General features: G+C 35.9%; 1 pseudogene; it reads left to right on the top strand.

Moving 5' to 3' along the window:
- The first annotated feature begins 1804 nt into the window (after nucleotides 1-1804).
- On the top strand, nucleotides 1805-4657 carry LOC121037680 (nucleolar protein 10-like; annotated as a pseudogene).
- Nucleotides 4658-6554: the final 1897 nt, after the last annotated feature.

Genomic DNA, 6554 nt, shown 5'->3' with positions numbered 1-6554 from the left:
TAATTTGTTAAATAAGTTATGAAGTATAGTCAAAATCACAAGTTATATAATTACATTTTAATATAGAAATACACTTTTTCACATTTCTTGAAAATAGTTTAGTCAAGCTTTCCATGTGCATCTTCTAAAACAGTCTTATCGTCATTAGAGTTCCTTGTTGAATCCTCTAATGCATTTGTTGAGAGCACATTATTTTATTGGTCCACATTTTTTTTTAGCTAAGACCCCTTTGGGATCTGTATATGATGTTCTCACTGGAAAATTTATCCTAAAAGTATACAATCAAAAAATATGAGTACATTTGGTTTTTATATTGTCCTATGTGTATATGCATTCATGATTTCTCCAACACAACCATTTTCTGCTTTGCTTTTTAAGTAAATTTTAAAAGGTTTATTTACAATCAAATCCTTGCAGTTGTGAAGTCATACACACTAGAATAATGAAGAAATCTGTAGTATCAAAATTGTTTCTTGCTTTCTCACCAACTAATTAATCACTGCATACTAGTACTGACCTGTGTGGTTTCAGACTAATGTGTCTTTTTCCTAAATAGTACTTGGTTAGTCAGAATTTAGGGAACTGAGAGAGGACCAGCAATAAGTAGACTTTGTGAGACTTGGATATAAAGTAACTATATGCTGTTGTTTGAGGGTTAATATTTTAGGAGGAAAAAAAAAAAACCCTTTGTCTTATATTTGAACATACCCAGAAATAACGATGTTTAGTTCATAGAAATTGTTTTAAAGCAAATTCATACTAATTATCATTTCTTCTGAATTCTACATTCAATTTTATTTTTATTTGTATCTGAAACTGATTATGATTAATAAAATATTATACAACTTAGTAAAGTTTCCAAAGGTGTTCATGTATTGTATAAAAAGTGAAATACACACTATATACTTTCTTTTACGAGATTGAGGTCTCTGTGGAATATATTTCTCCTTTTGCTAAAAGATCTTTTTCCTGGGAGAAACAAATTACTTGGGTTGGTATCTGGAAGCAAAATTCAGTACTAATTTAATCCTAAAGGGAACTAATTTTCCCTGTAAATTTGTGACTTCTAAATTTGATCCCACTTAAAAAAGTTGTGCTTACCTGTATATTAGCCAACTTTTGTGAATGTCAGCAACAAAATTGCACCACTTTCCACAATGCACATTTTTTTTATTGTTGTGGGTATAATTTGAAGGTTGTTCTCTACTGGGTTCTACTGGGTTCGGCCCAGGTCCGTGAGTCCTCTCGTTCCTGGATCCCTTCTGAATAAGGAGCCACCATCTGTGACATGATGTTCTCATGGCAAAGAACAGCTTCTCAGGTGGGACAGAACCAATCCAGGCAAAACATTTAAAACTTCTACTTAGGAGTACTTGGGTGGCTGTGGCTTAGTTGGTTGAGCTCAGACTCTTGATCTCAGCTCAAGTCTTGATCTCAGGGTCCCGAGTTCAAACCCTGCATTGGGTTCTACTTAAAAAACAAAACAAAACAAACAAAAACAGTAAAAAAATAAAATAAAACTTTTATTTGAACAAATGTATATCACATCCCCTCACACTCCATAGACCAAAGCAAGTCATGCTACTAAACCAATGTCAGTGTGGCAAGAGGATATATTCCCTGCCAATGGGGAAGTATGACAAAGTTGGGGAGGGGACAAATAATTCTGAGCAAATAATGCAATCTACTACTGATAATCACTTTGGTGACTGTCTTGTAATTTGTAACACTTACTTAATCATCATTAGAACTAGAATCAATGTCAGCAAGTGTGAAGGACACATATTGCTTTTAGTTACCTACAATGGCCATGAAATTAGATGAAGATCAATCGTGTGAAAGTTGAGAGAAGTTATTCACTATGTTTTCTAATGGACTTTTAGTTTCTAATGATGCTAATAATTTCCATTATGCTTTTTAAACTTCTCAGAATAATTTTCATTTTTAAGTCCTATTTGAGAGTTTTTTCCTCTCTGTACCATTCCTGTCAGTGCAGCATCCAAGTCTGGTTCTGTTCCAACTCTTCCAGAGATTCTAGGAGATATTTAATTTCCTTTAGTATTTCTGCTAAACTAGCTAGACTAAACTCTTTTCTATATATAGCCTATGAAGTGGATATGTATCCTCAAGAAGTTAATATATAAGAAAGTACCTAGCGTATGGTATGCATTTAAAACAGTCACATTCCTTCTCAGTCCTATTTCATTTTGAAAATGTTGAAATATTTGTTAATTTAAAACATTACTCTATTGATTTTTTTTTGTCCTGATACTCTCAAATTCTTAAGAACTGCTTACCCTAATTTTTTACATTGTTTCTGAAAGCCTGGGGGTGGTAATAAACATAAGATGAAAAGCAGTTTTTCCAGCATTTTCTGAAGATGCTTCTAAATCAATCATCTGTCCCAGACTATCAGAAGAAATGCAGATTTAAAATAAGCTGCTTCACTGTCCCCATAAGTTTGCTTTTATTTTTTTTTAATTTCTTTTCCCATAAGTATACTTTTATATATGACATCCATGTTTCATGTTTTGGTTCACAAAAACACGTTATCCTTGGAGCTGTTGGGTTAGGAACATGTGGAGATTCAAGAAGTGTCATACTAGGAGGGGGCATGGAAGATCTGAGCCCTTTTGCTCTACAATGCCCTATGTATCTCTTTCATGTGGCTGTTCTTTAGTTATATCCTTTTATAATAAACTGGTAATCTAGTTTTAGGTCCTGCTACCAGGTGGTGTGTCTTTTTAGGAAACTTGACAGAAGAATTTTAAGAATTTTGAAAGCACAGTTCATGATGATTACACATTTGTCATCAAGACAGACTTTGAAAATTTAGGGCTCATACATCTCATTAGATCACCTTTTCATGAAGCATATATGCATGGATTTTTCATGGATGTAAGACTGTCACAGGTAAAATTGATGGTAAAGCCATTTGCTTATGAAGAATATAGGAAAGGTAAGATCTGACAGAAGATAGACCATGTGCACAGAGTCCACTTAAGGAAATTGCCAAAAGTTAACAAAGAGCTGGCACTTAATAATTGAGGGAGAGGAGGGGCGCCTGGGTGGCGCAGTCGGTTAAGCGTCCGACTTCAGCCAGGTCACGATCTCGCGGTCCGTGAGTTCGAGCCCCGCGTCGGGCTCTGGGCTGATGGCTCAGAGCCTGGAGCCTGTTTCCGATTCTGTGTCTTCCTCTCTCTCTGCCCCTCCCCCGTTCATGCTCTGTCTCTCTCTGTCCCAAAAATAAATGAACGTTGAAAAAAAAATTAAAAAAATAATAATAATAATAATTGAGGGAGAGGAAGAGAAGGAAAATCTGCATGGAAAAAAAAATTAAGAGCCTTTCTAATATTCTCATCAATGACTGGCTTAAAATTGTTTGAGAACACTGACTTCAAAGCAGACACAAAGAGTAAAGAATTAAAGCTTTTGAATCCAGTTGTTTAAAAAATTAGTGAAGGAAGAAGACCCTTAGAGCAATAAATATTTTATGAAAAAGAAGAGGAGGAAGAACTGAAAGGAAAACTGAGTGAGGCAGAAAGTTCTAAGATCTCAGATGATAAAAAAAAAAAAAAAAAAAAAAAAAAATGGGTTGAAAAGGTCAGGAAACAACAGACTTCTCCACCAGGAGGAGAAAACAGCAGGAAGGACTTAGGGAGAACCAGCAGACAGTCCTCAAGCCCCAGTTTTATGATGTCAAAACAGGAGAATTCAGAAGCTTCAAAGATTCTGTCACAAAGCAGAAGCTGATGAATAAAACCCTTGAAGATCACTTGAAATTTGAGGCAAAAAATGGGACATTGAGTGTATCAGAAGCTAGGGCTGGCAGCAAACAATTGACATTCATGTTGAAAAGTTCTGAACAGTGGAATCAACAGGAGGCTGAGAAGGTGCACCAAGAGAGGGAAACATTTTGTCGTTCAGCAGTCACCTGAAGTCAAGACACAGAAGAGGACTGCTGTTTTTGCTGAATTTGGAAACAATCCTAATTCTGATTTGGAACAAGCACTTCTACTCCAAATTGGTTATCATTAGAGTACCTTAAACCCAGACAGGGGAATGCACATTTTGAAAATTTTATGTAAATACCTTTTTTTTTTTTTTTTTGAGAGAGAGAGAGAGAAAGTGCAAGTGAGCAAGGGGCAGACAGAGAGAGAGAAAGAAAGAGAGAGAGAGAAGCTGGGCTCACCTAGGGCTCATGTGTTTACAGGAAACAGGGCTGGAACTCACCCAAAGCAGGGCACTGACTCACCCAATATAGGACTCAAACTCACCAATTGTGAGATCATGACCTGAGCCTAAGTCAGATGCTTAATGACTGAGCCACCCAGGCACCCTATGTAAATTCTTGATACATCTACACAGGAAAAGATTTGATAACTTGTCCCTGCAGGGGTAGGACTTTGAAACTAGGCCTCCACCAACTGGTCAATACATGGCCCCAGGGTGCTTTTCATACATTGTTGCTTCTCATTAACATTGGCCTTTTACCCCTGATTTTAATCAGGTAAACCAGGTTGTTTTAATATTGTGAAATGTGTACCATAAAACAAAAGGTTATCCTGTGCTAAAAATGAAGATTGATCTTCTTCTGGGAACTTATTTTGCTTATAATACCTGCTGCCATTTATGATTAAAGCATTCAGAAATACCATTCCTGTCTTATATAGTATATATATTGCTATGTTTGTGTTTATAAATATATGTTGATGGATTTGTTACTTGTGTGTGTTAGGGATTTTTTAAAATGTATATGTTATACCAAGAGAATATAATTTAATGGCAATAACTGGAAGCAAGAAGTGGAAACTACTAGTTATTCTAATTTTTCAAAAGATTAAATACGGATTTTTATCTGTTTCCTAAGTTTAATTAAAGACAACTGACTGGAGAAGACATTACAAAAAAACCTTCATTTGAACAACAATACACTACCCTTAAATATCACTGCTTCAGTTGATTTAACTTCAAAATCTATCACCCTGTTAATTATCTGGATAGATTTGGCATTTGGCTTATCTGGTTGACATTATTTATGTCATTCCTGAAGCTGAATGTTTAGGAGGGCCATGGACACAAATACAGAAGAATTATTATGCAGCCAGGATATCTGTCCTCCCTGTGAGAGCCTCCAGACTAAGTGGGTTGTGTTAATTCAATGACCCAGGTCGGCTATGTGGAAGGGAAAGGAAGTAGGGAGAAATGACAGGATAACGGGATCTATAGGGACTCTGGTCCTCAGGTATTCTCTTTAGCGTGCAAATAATAGCCATTCATTTTTACAATTAAAAACTTGGGCACCTGGGTGGCTTAGTCAGTTGAGCATCCGACTCTTGATCTCAGCTCAGGTCATGAACTCTCAGTTTGTGAGATTGAGCACCTCATTGGGCTCTGCACTGACAGTGTGGAGCCTGCTTAGGTTTCTCTCTCCCTCTCTGCCCCTCCCCACAAGCACATGCTGTCTCTAAAAAAACTAAATAAATAAAAATTGAAAAACCTCATTTTATATAAAATATTACATATTTTGGAAAATGTATTTTTAATTAAAAAAGAAAGATCACTAGAGAAAACCCTGTTAGCGGTTTTGGTTACATATTTTGAGACTTTTTTTCTTTTCTTTTTTTTCAATATTTATTTTTGAGAGACACAGACAGAGACAGAGTGCAAGTGGGGGAGGGGCAGAGAGAAGGAGACACAGAATCTGAAGCAGGCTCCAGGCTCTGAGCTGTCAGCACAGAGCCCAATGCGGGGCTCCAACTCACGAACTGCAAGATCATGACCTGAGCTGAAGTCAGACGCTTAACCGAATGAGCCATGCAGGCACCTCGACACTTTTTTCTATTTATACATATTTTCTTTATATGATTTCATAAATTACATATTAGTTATTATTTTGTTTTGTTATCTAAGACTCTAAATATATTTCCCAGTCTATAATATATTCTATTTTATCATTTGGATGATTGCACACAGTATTGTACCATATAAAGATTACACAGCTCTTTAAACCAGCTTGTTTGTTTTTCTCTTCTGTTTCATTTTTCAGGCATAAATCCTTTTGAGACAAGCATGTTTATAGATCTACCTTGGGCAAATGCATTATTATTTCTTAGGATAAATTTCTAAAAATGTAAATCCTAGATCAAAGAACATATCTTTTAAAATTGAAAAGTTTTAAGAACATATTATGGAATTTTTCTCTAGAAAATTTTGTATCAATTTACATTCCATTTAGTAGTGTTCATGAGGGGATCTGTTTTCTCCCTTTCACTAATAATGGATATTATCATTCTTTGTAATCTTGACCAACATGACAGCAGTTAATAATGGGCTGAATTTTTTTTTTTTTTAAGAAACATTTCAATACCCTTATTTACATTTCTGGCCAAGAGTCTGTGGAAGAAGAACTTAAAATTTCAGGGGCTCTTTCTACCCATTCAGTGGCCTGAGCAGTGGGAGTTGCAGACCGGTCTTTGGTGACAGGTTGAGTGCTTCAGTCTTCAGTAGGGAACTACTCAATAGGCACAAAAGGAACCTGTACACCTTCAGAC

This window comes from Herpailurus yagouaroundi, unplaced genomic scaffold (assembly GCF_014898765.1).
Source record: "Herpailurus yagouaroundi ecotype Mexico unplaced genomic scaffold, PumYag 28, whole genome shotgun sequence".
Taxonomy (NCBI): Eukaryota; Metazoa; Chordata; class Mammalia; order Carnivora; family Felidae; genus Herpailurus; species Herpailurus yagouaroundi.
This window is presented reverse-complemented; position numbering and strand designations above follow the sequence as displayed.